We start from the raw sequence: 16027 nt of genomic DNA, 5'->3' as shown, positions 1-16027 counted from the left end.
TCTTTTTTCTCCCTTGAAAGGAGGTCTTCCTGCCTAATTCAGACCACCGTCCAAGCTCTGCTCAGCTTCTGTTTTTTCGCTGAGAGTCCTCTGACTCTTCCACCTTCTGTGGCTTCCTCAGTCTTCTAGCCAAACTACAGCTAAAGACAAAATTATGGCAAATGCTTATTTCTGACTATTCCTGATCTTTCTAACCACATTTCAGGAACTTTAAGGTCAGAAGTACCTCTTGTTTGTGTAGAGATCCTGGCAGTCCTTTCATAAATATTTACCATGTACTGAAGTTTACAGATAGACAAGGTCCCTGTCTTCACAGAGGTTGTGATACAGTGGCTGGAAAAAAAATAATCAATAGGCAAATAAATAAGAATATATCATATAATGATGAAAATCAAACAAGGTAGTGGAATAACGAGTGATGGGAGGAGGGACCACACTATATATTGTGAAGATGGCTGCTTTGAAAAGGTGGCATTTGAATGGACACTTAACCAATAGATTTACTTCTCTCCTTTTTTTTTTTTTTTTTTTTGGTTTTAGCTTGGTGGTTTGTGGCAAAAACAGTGGCTAGTAGAATCTCTAACTTCCTTTCTTCCTGTGCTTTTGCCAAATTCCTTCTAAATATCCTGAGATGATCCAACAGAGTTTGGCAGACAGCCTGGAAGGGGGCCCCTCAAGACCACCGCATCTTGGTGTTTATGCCCTGGTGTAGTTCGCACCCCTTGAGTGTTGGCTGGACATACTGATTTTCTTCTGACAAACCAAGTATGGCAGAAATGGTAGGCTGTCATTTCCAAGTTTGGTTTATACAATGACTGTAGCTTCCATCTTGGTCTCTCTCTCTCTCATCACTCACTCCAGGTGAAGCCAACTTCCCTCTTAGGATCAGCTCTACGTTTGAGATCCACACAGCAAGGACTGTGGGCTGTGATCTGCTAAAATCCACCTGAATGACCTTGGAAATGGATCCCCCAGAAGCTGACTCTTCAAGTGAAACTGCTGCCCTGGCAGACAGCTTGAGTCAGAAGTGCTCAGCCAGGATACTATTCAGGTTTCTGAGAAACAGAAACCATGAGGTGATAAATATCTGTTGTTTTACGTCGTTAAGTTTTAGGTAGTTTGTGATGCAGTGATAGATAAATAGTCAAACAGGTGTGATCATCTATGGGTCAGTCTGAATTTGCCTCTCTCTACTGATGAGTGGGGCAGATACCATTGTATCCAGGCAAATATTCATTAGACTAAGTAGCCATTCTAAGGAACCCCTACAATGGCCTTTCAATCCTTTTCACACTGCATTTATAATTGTTTACTTAGGGTATTATGTATATTACTAGAATATAAGCTTCACAATAAACTTGAATGTTTTATTTCTTTTCTTATTCCCAGTACTTCATTATCATAGTTAACATGCTGAGAATTGAGAATGCTAACTTTTTTTACTTTTATGACAACCCTATGAGAAAAAGTATTATATCATCATTTTGTAGATGCAAAACCAAGACAGAAAATAGTTAAGTTGTCTAAATTGACAGCTACATGTAATTGGAGGAGGCAGGATTTGAACCCAGGCAGTGGGACAGAGGATGAGATGGCTGGATGGCATCACTGACTCGATGGACGTGAGTCTTAGTGAACTCCGGGAGTTGGTGATGGACAGGAAGGCCTGGCGAGCTGCGATTCATGGGGTCGCAAAGAGTCGGACACGACTGAGCGACTGATCTGATCTGATCTGAGTGGGCTTCAGTGCGTGCGTGCTCAGGAGCTTCAGTCGTGTCCGACTCTTTGAGATGCTATGGATTGTAGCCCGCCAGGCTCCAATCTTCATGGGGATTCTCCAGGGATGAATACTGGAGTGAGTTGCCATGCCCTCCTTCAGGGGATCTTCTTGGCCCAGGGATCTAACTCGAGTCTCTTACATCTCCTGCATTGACTGGAGGGTTCTTTATCACTAGCACCACCTGGGAAGCCCCCATGGCTTCGGAATTCTTAACAAGCATTTGTGTTTACGTAAGGAAAGGAAACTGACCTGTGACTTCTGAGTACTGTCCCTGGGAGCTAGATACCTTTATTTATTTTTTTGTTGGTGTCCATAGCATTATTTATTGTCCATCTGCATGCATGCTAAGTCACTTCAGTTGTGTCCAACTCTGTGAACCTATGGACTATAACCTACCAGGCTTCTCTCTCCATAGGATTCTCCAGGGAAGAGTACTGGAGTGGGTTGCCATTTCCTCCTACAGGGGATCTTTCTGACCCAGGGATCAAACCCATGTCTCTTACGTCTCCAGCATTGAAAGGCAGGTTCTTTACTACCAGCTCTGTTGTCAACATCATACTGTCCAATTCTGTTGGTCCATTAGTACTTATTCTAGAAGCATCCTATGCCCCTTTTCATCTTTCTGTTCATTTTGCTCAGCTCTTCACAGAAGTCTAGGCTTTCCTCTATCTTTCAGAGTTGTTTATATTTTAAAATACTCTCTTCACCAGGCATGTCAATATGTGAATTGCAAGCAAAGCCTCTCAGAGGCAAATTTTTGAACAATTATCACTTTAGGGTATCAGGTAACAGCAAACTTTTCTGTAAACAAGTCAGAAGTTCTCATAGCAAAAATCTTTAAGCTCATCATTTTATTGAAGACTCTCAAGGGGTGTCTCTGGCTCTAGGTTGCCACACTGAGATATTTCAAACGCAGACTCTCATCACTTTGGTTGCTGAGGCCCAGACTTCAGAACAGATAATGTGGCTTCATGCCAGTTCTGTAGGAATGTGCCTGGAAAAGGATGATCACATTAAAAAAAAAAAAAAGAAATGGCATCCCCCACCCCCTACTGTGGCTTAATTTGGGTTGTGATGTAAAAGAGAAGCATAGAAGAAAACTTTCAATAAAAAAATTTGACTCACTCTCTATTATGTCATCTGGGCTGGGTTTGGCCTTGATGAATTCAGCACTCTAAAGGGTATGTCAACACAGTAAATTTTATGCCCTCAATAAAACTTGTGAGTGAGCTCAGTGAGAAATTCCAAGGTCTGGGAAGGCAATTAACGTTTGAAATATATATTGAGTTGTTTACAGGAACATTTTATGTGGCCACAGAGCTGTACCCCGGGATATCACGAGGGAAGAATTTCCCCAGGAAATGCAAGGTTAGCTTTTCAAATAACATTGACATGTCAGATTGCTCCCTGAATATAGAGGAATGTAACCACATCATGCCATTCTCCTTGTTTTTCATCCCAACTGGCCATAATCTCCTGGAGGGTGCTTGTTGTTAATGTCTTAGCAACTGAATTTCATTGGACCTTTTGTATCACTGCTGTAGTTCTGTATGTGTGGGGAGTGTTTTCTTAACTGACTTGAGTTCAAGCCATAGCCCTATCTCTTAGTCAGTGTGTGACCTTATATGAGTCATATTACCTCTCAGCTTCACTTTCTGCTGTGAGAATTAAATAAAACAGTATAATATATTCAGTTAATTATAAGATGCCCTCTTAATTATAACATGATTTATGATTTAGGAGATTACTATTCTTTGTGTAGGATCAACAAGCTCTTTCTGAGGATGGCATGCGGAATGAGGGAAGTTCTAAAAATAAAAGTTGTAGGGATTAGTTGTGTCAATGCTGTGTGACAAACACCCTCAGAATCTCATTGGTTTACAAGAGTATTTTTAAATTATATATTATTTTATTTTATACGTTTATGTATTTTTATATATTCATTTGGCCCATTGGTCTGTGGCTTGGCTGAGACAGCTCTGCTTTAGGATGCAAACTGAGTTTAGGTCTGCTTTACATGGATGATGATGATGATAGCCGTGCAAGTGTTGTAGGAAGGCGGACCCCTTCCAGGGCCCGAAACTGGGCTCTTGTCTGACACTCGGAAATGAATTGTCCGAGGAGACACATGTGCTGACAAAGCAAGAGATTTTATTGGGAAAGGGCACCTGGGTGGAGAGCAGTAGAGCAAGGGAACCCAGGAGAACTGCTCTGCCATGTGGCTCGCAGTCTCAGGTTTTATGGTGATGGGATTAGTTTCCGGGTGGTCTTTGGCCAATCACTCTAATTCAGAGTCTTTCCTGGTGGTTCACTCATCGCTCAGCCAAGATAGATGTTAGCGAGAGGGATTCTGGGAAGTGGACGGACAAGCAGTGTCTCCTTTCAACCTTTCCCAAACTCTTCCTGTTGGTGGTGGCTTATTAGTTCTGTATTCCTTATCAGGATCTCCTGTCATAAAACAACTCATGCAAATGGTTACTATGGTGCCTGGCCAGGGTGGGCAGTTTCAATCAGTGTGCTTCCCCTAACACAAGAAGGGTGATCAGAAACACCAGATGCTTCTAAGTCCCAGGTCCTAAACTTGTACATATTTGCTTGCATTCCACTGGCCAAAGCTAATTATATTACCAATCTACCTTCAATGCAACTGGGAAATATACTTCTTTGACAGTGACCCATTTCAAGAGAGAAGGGAGACTTGGGCAAATATAATATCATCTACCAATGGAGAAGTGGAAACAGTGAAAGATTTTTATTTTCTTGGGCTCCAAAATCACTGCTGATGGTCATTGCAGCCATGAAATTAAAAGACACTTGCTCCTTGGAAGAAAAGCTATGACAAACCTAGACAGCATTTTAAAAAGCAGAGATATCACTTTGCTGACCAATGTCCCATAGTCAAAGCTATGGTGTTTCCAGTAGTCATGTATGGATGTGAGAGTTGGACCATAAAGAAGGCTGAGCACTGAAGAATTGATGCTTTTGAATTGTGGTGCTGGAGAAGAATCTTGAGAGTCCCTTGCACAGCAAGGAGATCAAACCAGTCTGTCTTAAAGGAAATCAACACTGAATATTCACTGGCAGGACTGATGCTGAAGCTGAAGCGCCAATACTTTGGCCAGCTGAAGTAAAGAGCCAACTCATTGGAAAAGACCCTGATGCTGGGAAATATTGAGGACAGGAGGAGAAAAGGGTGACAGAGGATGAGATGGTTGGATGGCATCACCGACTCAATGGACATGAGTTTGAGCAATCTCCAGGGGATAGCCTGGTGGGCTATCCATGGGGTTGCAATGAGTCAGACAGGACTTAGTGACTGCACAACAGCAACGAAGAAGAAAGAATCTGAGGTCATTAATATAAACAAAAGACACCTAAGAAACATTTTGGTTTCTCTCTTTTATGTTAAAGCCTCAAATAATTTGAATTGACCTTCTATTCTACAATCCAAATAAGGATTGGGTTCCTCCCTTTCCTTGTATTTGATGAAATTATAAATTCTGTTTCCATCAATGACTTATTTTTTCTTTCAGGAAATCATGTGCGTATTATTTAAGTTCTCTGAAAACTCTTTGGCTAACTGTGTGTGAAACGTCGATTTCATCAGTTGTCTTTAAATGTCATGACCAGTCAAGAGAGTGAAAGAGTTAAATGTTCACTCAGTTATTCGAATCAAGTGACACTACACTGTGCATGAGACTGGGCATCAGGACAAAATCCAAGGTTCAGGTTCCAGCTCTGCCACGGAATCTGGACAAGCCTGTGATGTTCTCTCAGGATAAGCTAGGAGAAAAGAAGTGGGGAAGCTCCAGGGCAGATCATTTTATGATGCTGACTGTTCTCAGTAATCTCTCCATGTAGAAGTCATTGTCTAAATAAGCATTCCTTTCCAACTGCAATCTAACCAACATTTTGCCTAAAAGTTGGCAGATGTGACTTGCCCCAGGGTGTGAACATCTTAAGGAGGATCTTCTAAATGTAGTGTTTAAAAAACCTATAACAATTATGCAGGGGTTTTTTAAAGTTCATATAACAATTTTGCTGCTTTTTGCTCATTAAATATTTCTGTATTTCTCATTGTTGATCCAGGAATTTCACTTCTGAGGAAATAATCAGAGATAAGGAAAGAGGTTTATGTACCAAAATGTTCACTGGGATGCTTAAAAAAAAATTAAAGTGAAAAATTGGGCAGAACCTAAATGTGTAATACTAAGGGACTGATGGGGTAAATTATTGTAAATCTACTTAATGGACTATAATGCAGATGTTAAAGTAATGTTTTAAACAATTTTAATGACTTGAGAACATTCTCATGATATAATATTAGATGAAATATGTAAAATAAGAAAACCATAATATTGTATAACCATCAATTCTTCAAAAATGCACACAATAAGATTATAAGGAAAGTCAGAAAAATGTGAATAGTGGTTTCTCAAGATTGTGAGATTGTTAGCATTCTTCATTTGCTTCATTATATTTTCCCATGTTTTCTGGTTTGGGCAACACACATTACATCTTAATTTTTTTCCATTTTTATCAAAGTAATACATATACATGGTTAAAAAGCAAAAAAATCTTAAAAGGCCAAGAATGTAATAGATCAAGTCTAGCTTCTCGGAAATTACTGTTAAATCTTTTTCAGCTACTTCTTTGGATATTTCCTTCCATATGTTTATTTAATATGCTTCTCTTTCTATTACTGAAATAATGAGTTTTAGAAATTCCCTATTGGCTTCTGATTATGTTGGTTGAAGGTTTAGCTCTTTTCAGTAAACTTCACCACTTTCTCTTCCCACACTTCATTGTCTCAATTTACTATGTTTCAATTTAATTATATCAAAATACTTGGTTAAATCAATAATAATATTTTTGTCATCATATTGTTGTCGTTCAGTTGCTCAGTCACGTCCAACTCTTTGTGATTCCATGGACTGCAGCATGTCAAGTCTCCCTGTCCTTCACTGTCTCCCTGAGTTTGCCCTAACTCATGTCCACTGAGTCAATGATGCTGTCCAACCATCTCATCCTCTTTCCCCTCTTCTCCAGCCTTCAGTCTTTCCCAGCATCAGGGTCTTTTCCAATGACCACCTTTTACATCACGTGGTCAAAGTATTGGAACTTCAGCTTCAGCACCAGTCCTTTCAATGAATATTTAGGATTGGTTTTCTTTAGGATTGACTCATTTGATCTTCTTACCATCCAAGGGACTCTCAAGAGTCTTCTCCAGCACCATAATTCAAAAGCATCAATTCTTGGGTTCTCAACCTTCTTTATGGTCCAACTCTCACATCTGTACATGACTACTGGAAAAACCATGGCTTTGATTATAGGACATTTGTCAGCAAAGTGATGTCTCTGCTTTTTAATACACTGTCTAGGTTTGTAATAGGTTTTCTTTCAAGGAACAAGTGTCTTTTAATTTCATGGCTACAGTCACCATCCACAGTGACTTTGGAGCCCGAGAAAATTAAGTCTGTCAGTGTTTCCATTTTCCCCCCATCTATTTGCAGGAAGCAATGGGACCAGATGCCATGATTTTGTTTTTTGAATGTTGAGTTTTAAGCCAGCTTTTTCCCTCTCCTCTTTTACCTTCATCAAGAGGCTCTTTAGTTCCTCTTCACTTTCTGCCATTAAGGAGGTGTCATCTGTGTATCTGAGGTTATTGATATATGTCCCAGAAACCTTGATTCCAGCTTGAGCTTCATCCAGCCCATTTGTCATGACTATGTAAATTTTGTTTATGACATATAAATTTAGTTTCCTCTGTATGTATTTCTCTTTAATTCTGAATTTCCCCACTACTCAGTTAATAGCAGTCAATGATTTTCCAAATATACAGACACAGTTGTCCACATTCTAAAGGTTCTGTCTTTTTTCCATGATGATCAGCATGTTGCTGATCACTCTCATTGGATGACTCACTCCTTAAGTCCATAGCTCAAGGTTTTGTGACTTACTATCCCTGGTCTGCCACGTTGGATTCCTCAGATCCTGTTTCTTCCTCTTCCTTTTTTTACTCTCTCCTTTTGGTGGAGTACATCCATCCAGTAGCTTCCCAAGAAAGAGTGCATTTTGGATCCATCTATGTCTAAAAATGTCTCTTGCAGAATTTTCTCTCAGACATTTGAAAAACTTTCCATCTCCTAGTACTCATTGTTGTTGTTTAGAAGTGATGAGTTTATAGGTCCTGAGTCATCAGGATGCAGGCTCAGTGGGACAGAGAGGAACAGAAGGACCCTGGGGCAAGAGTCTAGCTGGAAGGAAGATGATGACCTCACACAGAAGAACCATAGAAAGTCAGTGAATCGCAGAGGTCAGACTCCAGTGTCAAGGATGAAAGAAACAGGCAGAGACTGCTATGAAGCAGGAAAGGAATGTAGCTCAGAGAAGCCAGCTCAGGGATGCTCCACAGTTCCTGCAGCCTGGGTTCAGAGTTCAAACTGTCACAGAAGCAGAAACTTCTAGGTGGCCGGACAGCTGAGGTGAACTCTGATCTGAAGAGCAGCTCTGGGCTCAGGTTTTTGCTCTTTGCTGGACACAGGCCTGTCTTCTGCTGGTTGCTCCCAGAGGGAATTCAGAAGACTTTGGTGAAACTACTTCTGATGCAGACAGAGATAGGTAGAGCTCCTGGGAGCCAGGCAGAGGCTTGGAACTTGATCTTGATATTACAAAAGTACTCTACATCCCTCACTCTTTCCAGCAACCTTTCCCTGAATTCCATTTGGAGAAAAAAAAAAAAAAACCACTGGCTTTAAACACAAGACTTCCAGCAACTTTCAGATCAGAGCCATCAGTGTCTGTAGGGAATAGTCAGCTCTGCAGGGTTGCTGATGGCAAGGGTTATACACACCCAGAAATCACCATTGTGATCTCCATTTAAACAGCACTGCCCTCAGAACCTGTCTGTCTGGCCTAATTCTCACAGTGACATACGGGGGAGACAAACTTATAAATAGGTTTGGGTCTGAGGTCACATGTGGTTTTCATGCTGAAAGTGATTTTGGTGGAAAGGAAACAGCTTAAAACCTCCTGATGTTCTTTATTGTCTTCAAACAGCCTAAACCAGACATGCAGGAAATACAAGCCCCCTTTTTAAAGCACTGACCTTCTTTCAAATTAGCTTCCCCAGAAGTTTAAACAAGGAATCAATGGGAAAAGAAAATGATTTGGGATCACCATTGAATGGTGGGCAGTTTTTCAAAGCGTTTTATTGTCTTGCAGGAGTGGATACGCTTGACTGGAGCTGGCGGCTGTCTGCCAGGGAGGATTTCAAGCTTGAGAACTAAGCACTTCTCTCTTTCTAGGGTTTTATCCACACTAATGTATTGTTGTTGTTGTTGTTGTTTTCTTTTGCCACAGTCATTGCCACACTTTATAAGATGATGTGATGATATAGTTTTAAAAGCAGACTTGCAAATATGTTATTGGCCTACAGAAGAGACTTTTCATTAACTAGTTCCAGCTTCTTTTTAGGATAAACCCAGATACCAAGATAAATGAAGCAGCATTTCTTTGTTTCCTTAACGTGCTGCTCAGGTTTAATGAGAGACTTTACGAATACATTTTAATTTTATTGAGTCCTTGTTACGTGCTAAATTATTGAGAAGATTATCAAGGATTCCGAAGATGGTCTTAGATGCTAGAAACTTACGAGAGAGAGAATATAGCTAAAAGAAGAGTCTAGAAAATATTGCCATTAGTACTACTGCCACTGTCATTAATACTACTACTTTACTACTATGAGTACCATTACCAGCATGACTGAGTTATTACTGCTGCTATTACTATTTTACTACTCTTACTACTGTTGCTGCTGCTATTGCTGTTACTACTATTGATACTATTATCACTACTACTTTACTATTATCACCACCACCACCATGATTACTGTATTACTATTATTATTACTATTTTACCACTCTTACTACTGCTGCTGTTACTATTGCTACTACCACTACTATTCATACCACTATTACTACTGCTAGTATTACTACTTTACTACTACGAGTACTAGAAGCACCACCACCCTCGTGACTACTATTATTGCTGCTATTACTATTGTATTACTTACTCCTGCAGCTATTATTGCTATTACTACCACTACTACTGATACTATCACTACTGTTATTCCTCCTCCTTCTCCTACTGTTGCAGGAAGGCAGACCCCTCCCAGGGCCCGAAACTGGGCTCTTGTCTAACACTTGGAAATGAATTGTCCGAGGAGACACATGTGTTGACAAAGCAAGAGATTCTTTTGGGAAAGGGCACCCGGGTGGAGAGCAGTAGGGTAAGGGAACCCAGGAGAACTGCTCTGCCTCGTGGCTCGCAGTCTTGGGTTTTATGGTGATAGGATTAGTTTCTGGGTGGTCTTTGGCCAATCATTCTAATTCAGAGTCTTTCCTGGTGGCGCATGCATTGCTCAGCCAAGATGGATGCTAGTGAGAGGGATTCTGGGAAGTGGACGGACACGCGGTGTCTCCTTTCAACCTTTCCCAAACTCTTCTGGTTGATGGTGGCTTATTAGTTCTGTATTCCTTATCAGGATCTCCTGTCATAAAACAACTCATGCAAATGGTTACTATGGTGCCTGGCCAGGGTGGGTGGTTTCAATCAGTGTGCTTCCCCTAACACTACTACTACTACAGCTACTGCTGCTACTACTACTACGACTACTAGCAACCGCCTTTTTATCTTCAGGACCTTCTATGTGCATACCACTGGATATATCCGATGAAACTTAATACTCACAAAAACCTACCAAGGTAAGGAATGTTGATTCCACCTTACATAGGAAGATCCTGAGGCTCAAAGAGATTAAGGTGAATTGTTCAAGATCACCCAGAGTGAGTGGCAAAACTGGGGTTTGAAGCCAGATCTCTTTGACTCTATTATTAGAGTCAAAGAGATCTGGCTTTATTAACCACGATGCTCTGCTGAAAACACACACACAATCAGTAACAGAAGAGTCTTCTGCTTGTTATTTGTATTCTCATGAAAGAAGACAGGAACAGTGTGAAATCCCACAAGGAGGTTCTTGGTTTAAGGTCCTGGCACAGGGAAACCTTGTTGGTTCAGAGCTCCCTAGCTGAGTCTCTCTCTTTCTTTCTCTCACACACACTCACACTCAGAAACGTGCATAGAGCATCTTTGATTGAGAACACAATTTCACTTAGTCGACCTATTTTATTTTAAAAAGAAAATGAGCTAATGCCTCAGATTTTGGAGAAGACTGACAAGTCTCCGTTTATCTTTCCACTCACTGTTCTCATGCTAAACCTCAAACTCAAGTGGACAATTTTTCTTCTTAATAGGCTTGGGGGAAGGAAACCTGGGGGCTCCCATCTGCTGTCCCCTTCCTCCTTCCCCATCCTGCTCTCAACATTTACACACACTACATTTACTGCCAAGCAGAGTCCATAAAGGGAGGTCTGTTAATTCCATTTGATAAACATGCTGATTGAGCACCTAGTAACAATGGCTAATACCTACTGTGCTCTTACTGTGACCCCTTTACACACCTAACCTATCCTTACCATAGTCTTAGAAGATCAGGACTCTGACAAAGGGAAGACAGTGAAAGCTCAGATGAACTTCTCCAAGGTCACTCAGCTCTAAGCAGTAGAATGATGACTTCACCATAGTGTGTGTGTGTGTGAGATTGTGTGCCCGCATCCATTCAGTCATGTGTGACTCTTTGTGACCCCATGGACAGTAGCCTGCCAGGTTCCTCTGTCCATGGAATTTTCCAGGCAAGATACTGGAGCAGATGGCCATTTCCTTCTTCAGGGGATCTTCCAGACCCAGGGATCAAACTCATGTCCCTTTTGTCTACTGTATTGGCAGGTGGGTTCTTTATCAGCTGAGTCATCAGGGAACCCTTCACCATATTATGCAAAATAATTATATTTTGATGGGAATAGTTTTGTGAATGTATGGGAAAGGATATACAGATAAATGAGGTTCAACTCCTCACTTTAAAGTTTCTTAAAACCTGATTATGATAGAAGATGGGGACCTAGGTAAATAAAAGCTTGATCAGAGGACAAGAGTGGGCGAGAAGTGGGGGAGGAATATGAAACTAGGCCACTGAGTCTGGGCTGAATATGAAAGTAACCAACTTCTAGGCCCCAACACATGGGTCTAAGACCCAACAGTGGGTCATAGTGTTGAGAGACCACTGGGTTGAATCTGACCTGGGAGGTAGAGGCAGGCAGGCTAGAGGGTTAACCGACTGATTGCATGGAAGCTGCTGCAGACAGAGTCTCAGGAGTCCATCTCCACACCGCACCCTAGGAGCTGTTTCTCTTCTGTGTGAAAGAAGTGTTTCCCATGCTCCACTAGTAAAGGAGAAGTTGCAGGCGACACTCTTTGTCCCAGCGCCAAGGCCTTGGGGTCTCAGCCCTGGGAAGAGGCAGTCCTTGGGAAGAAGGCATTCACAGGGGCCCAATGTGACACCTGTTCTGTGCTTGCCTTTTTCTAAAAACAAAACAAAACACTTAAAAGATGGTTTGGCAGATTTACTGTACAACGTAAGGCTGACACATAACATTCTTTTTTAAAGTAAATTATTATTATTATTTTACTCATGTATAGTTGATTTGCTGGGGCTTCCCAGGTATATATAATATGTATATGTATATATATGTATATGTATATATATATATATGTATATGTATATATATTCTATTTTGCATTCGTTTCCCTTATAGGTTATTATGAGGTGTTGAGTGTAGTCCCCCATACTATACAGTAGGTCCTTGTTGGTTAACTATTTCTATATGATAATGTGTATGTGTTAATCCCAAACTCCTAACTTATCCCTACTCCTTTCCCCTTTCCCCTTTGGTAACTGTAAGTTTGTTTTCTATGTCTGTGGGCCTATTTCTGTTTTGTATAAAAGTTCATTTTTAAGACTTGACAATCTTGTTGCTGTTTTTCAGTCACTAAGTCATGTCCAACTCTTTGCGACCCCAAGGACTGCAGCCTGATAGGCTTTTCTGTCCTTCATTATCTCCCAGAGTTTGCTCAAATTCATGTCCATTGAGTCAATGATGTTGTACTGTTCACTTAAAAATTTGCTAAGAAGGTAGATCTTATGTTCTATGGTTGTACTACCAAAGAAAAAAATGTTTAATTGAATAGATATCTAGAAATAAGAGATAGGAGGAAACTTTTGGAGGTGATAGATGTCTGTGCTCTTTTGAGGTTTGAGAAAGAGTTAATCCAGTCAAAAGGGAGAGTTGCATCTGGCCAAAGGAACAGAAAGGATAACTCTTGTCTCCCATTATTTCCCCTATTTAGGGAATGGCACCTTCCCCTTCCTCTCGTTTTTTCGCCTATCTCCAGTCCCCCACACCTACCTGCCCTGCCTTGTCTCTGCTTCAGGGCTCTTTGTGGGCATGGAATGCTGATTGCATCCATCAGAGTAGAAGATCCTATTTACTCAGGGGTGGGGACACTGTCTTTGAAACTCACACCTAAACTAAGTCAAATCAAGCTCTTTCTTGCAGCCTGATCACAAAAGGGCTGAGAGTTTAGGTCACTGAGTGTGAGGACATCTTACAGCCATGGAGAAGGGCTGAAAATCTGTGTGCTAGCTTCAGGCTTAGCTGGGAGGTGGGGGCTCCCAGCATATGCATCATCGGACTCAGCCTCATGGGAGCCCTGTGTGCAGGTCACCTGGCTGAGCCATTGATAACATGGGGCTGATGCTTTGACATTTATCTGCAAAGCTTCCATCTCTGGCTCCTCCGGGAACATTCTGGGGGTGGTGAAGCTCATTGCTCGGCTGGCAGGGATTACTGTCCAGAGCACGTTAAAGTCTCACCTTGATTTTTAGTCGTCCGCCTGTTCTCAGCCTTATACCTTCACTTACTGTTTCTTCCTCTGAATGGTCATTCTCTGCCACCTGTGAGTCTAAATTCAATGTAAACTTCAAGGTTTAGCTCCTCTACTACCTCCTATTTTTCTGACTAAAAACAAGTTAACAAGTACTACCCTCTTTAATGGCACCTCTTTTGTAACTTCCTACATTCTTTCCAGCTCCTTGACGGGTCTGTGGGTTTTTTGAGAATAGATTGTATGCATCTGATTCATCTATTTGTGTCCAGTGCCAGGTAGTAATTAATTAAGTAAGTAAATAAAGATTTCAGAGTGCCTCCTGTGTATCAGAGGCTGTGTTAGATTCTGGGACTACATTGCCATAATCCCTGTCATAAGAAATGTGTAGTCTAGTGGGAAAGACAGAATCAGACCAAGTGAAACTAACACTGGAAGTACTCAAGCCTTTGAAGCTGTTAATTAAGGGAGAGGGATAATGTTGGTGTAAAGGAACAGGACCCTTCCTAGAACAGACTCCCCTCACGTCCTCTGCCTGCTTTTTGTCTGTACAAAAGCTTCAGTCAAAGCATAAATTTAATGAGGAAATGAGAAGATGTGAAAAGAAAGGAAAACAGTCAAGCAAGACAAAATAATAATAGTTTAACTATTAAACAAAGTCAAGGGCACTTTAGTTCCCTCTCAAGGGCTATAGATAATATTTTAAGCCATATCCCTGAACTGTTTTGCAGATACTGAAACCCACACCAGGTGGAAAAAGTTAATTGCATGCTTCCCACAAGCACATAGACCTCAAACCAGTTACAGCCAGAAGGTTGATGATGCTGACTCCTGGTTACCTCACCACCAACCAATCAGAAGAACATCCATGAGCTGACCATGCCCTGCTCCTTGAACACTGTAAGACTCCTCACTCCTTCCTCCAGGGTAGATGCACAGTCTTAAGGGTATTATATTAGCCCACAGTGGCACCCTTTGCCTGGCAAAGCAATAAAGTTACTTATTTCTATTTCACCCAAACTCTCTTTTTGAGGTTTAATCTGGCTCTGGTTTACAGGGGCTGAATTTCAGCAACATTGGGAGGGTTGGTGAATGCTGAGGATGACGTGATGTTAGGGCTGAGGTCTTCGGGCAGAGTAGCCCTGCCCAGGTGGCCACAGAAGGTAGAGGAGAGAGTGTGCAAAGGTTCAGAGCAGCAGGATGTTAGTACAGCATGTTGAAGGAAATGAAAATAGATAAAGACCAGTGTGGCCAGAATAGAGTGTGTTAGAGCCAGAGAGAGAAAGGGGAGGCTGGAGTAGACAGGGACTGGAATTTACGGGCTAGGGTTAAGAGGTTGGTCTATATCCCATGTGTTGGGAAAGACATTAGGAGCTCCTCCATTCAGGCAGGATGGATAATTTTGTCCTCCGCACAGGAAACCTGGCCCTTGTCATCTGACAAGAGTGTGTGCTGATAAAGTGGGTATCCTTCACAAGTAAGGGATCCCTCTGTAATATGAGGAGGATATGAGATAAACAGAAAATTCAATGATGATGTCTTTCATCTATAGCCTGCCTTGAGGGAGGGAAAGGACATGGAGTCTAGAATTGGAATATCTTCATTTCCATAAGCAAATGTAGAGGAACTTCAGCAGGTCAGGACATCTTCAGTGTTGTGCTCATTTTTATGATAATGAAGACAGTCTCAGCTGACTGGATCCTTAATGAGCACAGGGTGTTCTGTCTGGCAGAGAAGGGAACTCACTTGAGGGACCCTCTTATGGACTAATATCTCCAGACCAGCCATCCAGACATTTTATGAAGAATTTCTTGGTTTCACTTCTGATCTCAGATCAATGGGGCAAGAAGAGGCTGAGAGACAGAGTGGAACTGAGGGTGACCTTCCTGATTGCTGTTAGGTGACTATTAGTGTCACAGACACAGGAAAAGGAGATGTGGAGACTAAATGGGTTAATTCAATGTCTGACTTATTTGGTTTGTCTGAAGGACACTTGGTTGGACACCAGAAGGTAGTTGGAAATATGGCCCTGAACTTAAGAAAGCAGAAGATCAAGAAATGTGGAAGCAATGTCTTCTACTAGGCCTTCTTGTGTAAACTGTGCCCTTTCCCCTCTCATCCACACTCTCCCAGCTCCACCCCTCAGACAGCTCCAAGCGACACTTGCAGGCATTGTCTTCCTATGATCCTGAAGAGAAAGTCAAGCAATCTAAACAAGGGTAATCCTAGCTGCTTCCACATGATGCTTTCCCCCTTCCCTGACTATGTCATCAAGTGAAGCAGTGAATGATTTTTTCACCAATAGGATTCTGGTCTTCAATTCCACTGTGTGTGTGTATGCGCGCGTGCGTGCCTCACATTAATAAGCAATTCTCAGACACCAGCTGGGTGTCTTACAATTTAAAT

Source organism: Bos indicus, chromosome 25 (genome assembly GCF_029378745.1).
Source record: "Bos indicus isolate NIAB-ARS_2022 breed Sahiwal x Tharparkar chromosome 25, NIAB-ARS_B.indTharparkar_mat_pri_1.0, whole genome shotgun sequence".
NCBI classification, from domain to species: domain Eukaryota; kingdom Metazoa; phylum Chordata; class Mammalia; order Artiodactyla; family Bovidae; genus Bos; species Bos indicus.
Note: the sequence above shows the minus strand (reverse complement) of the source record.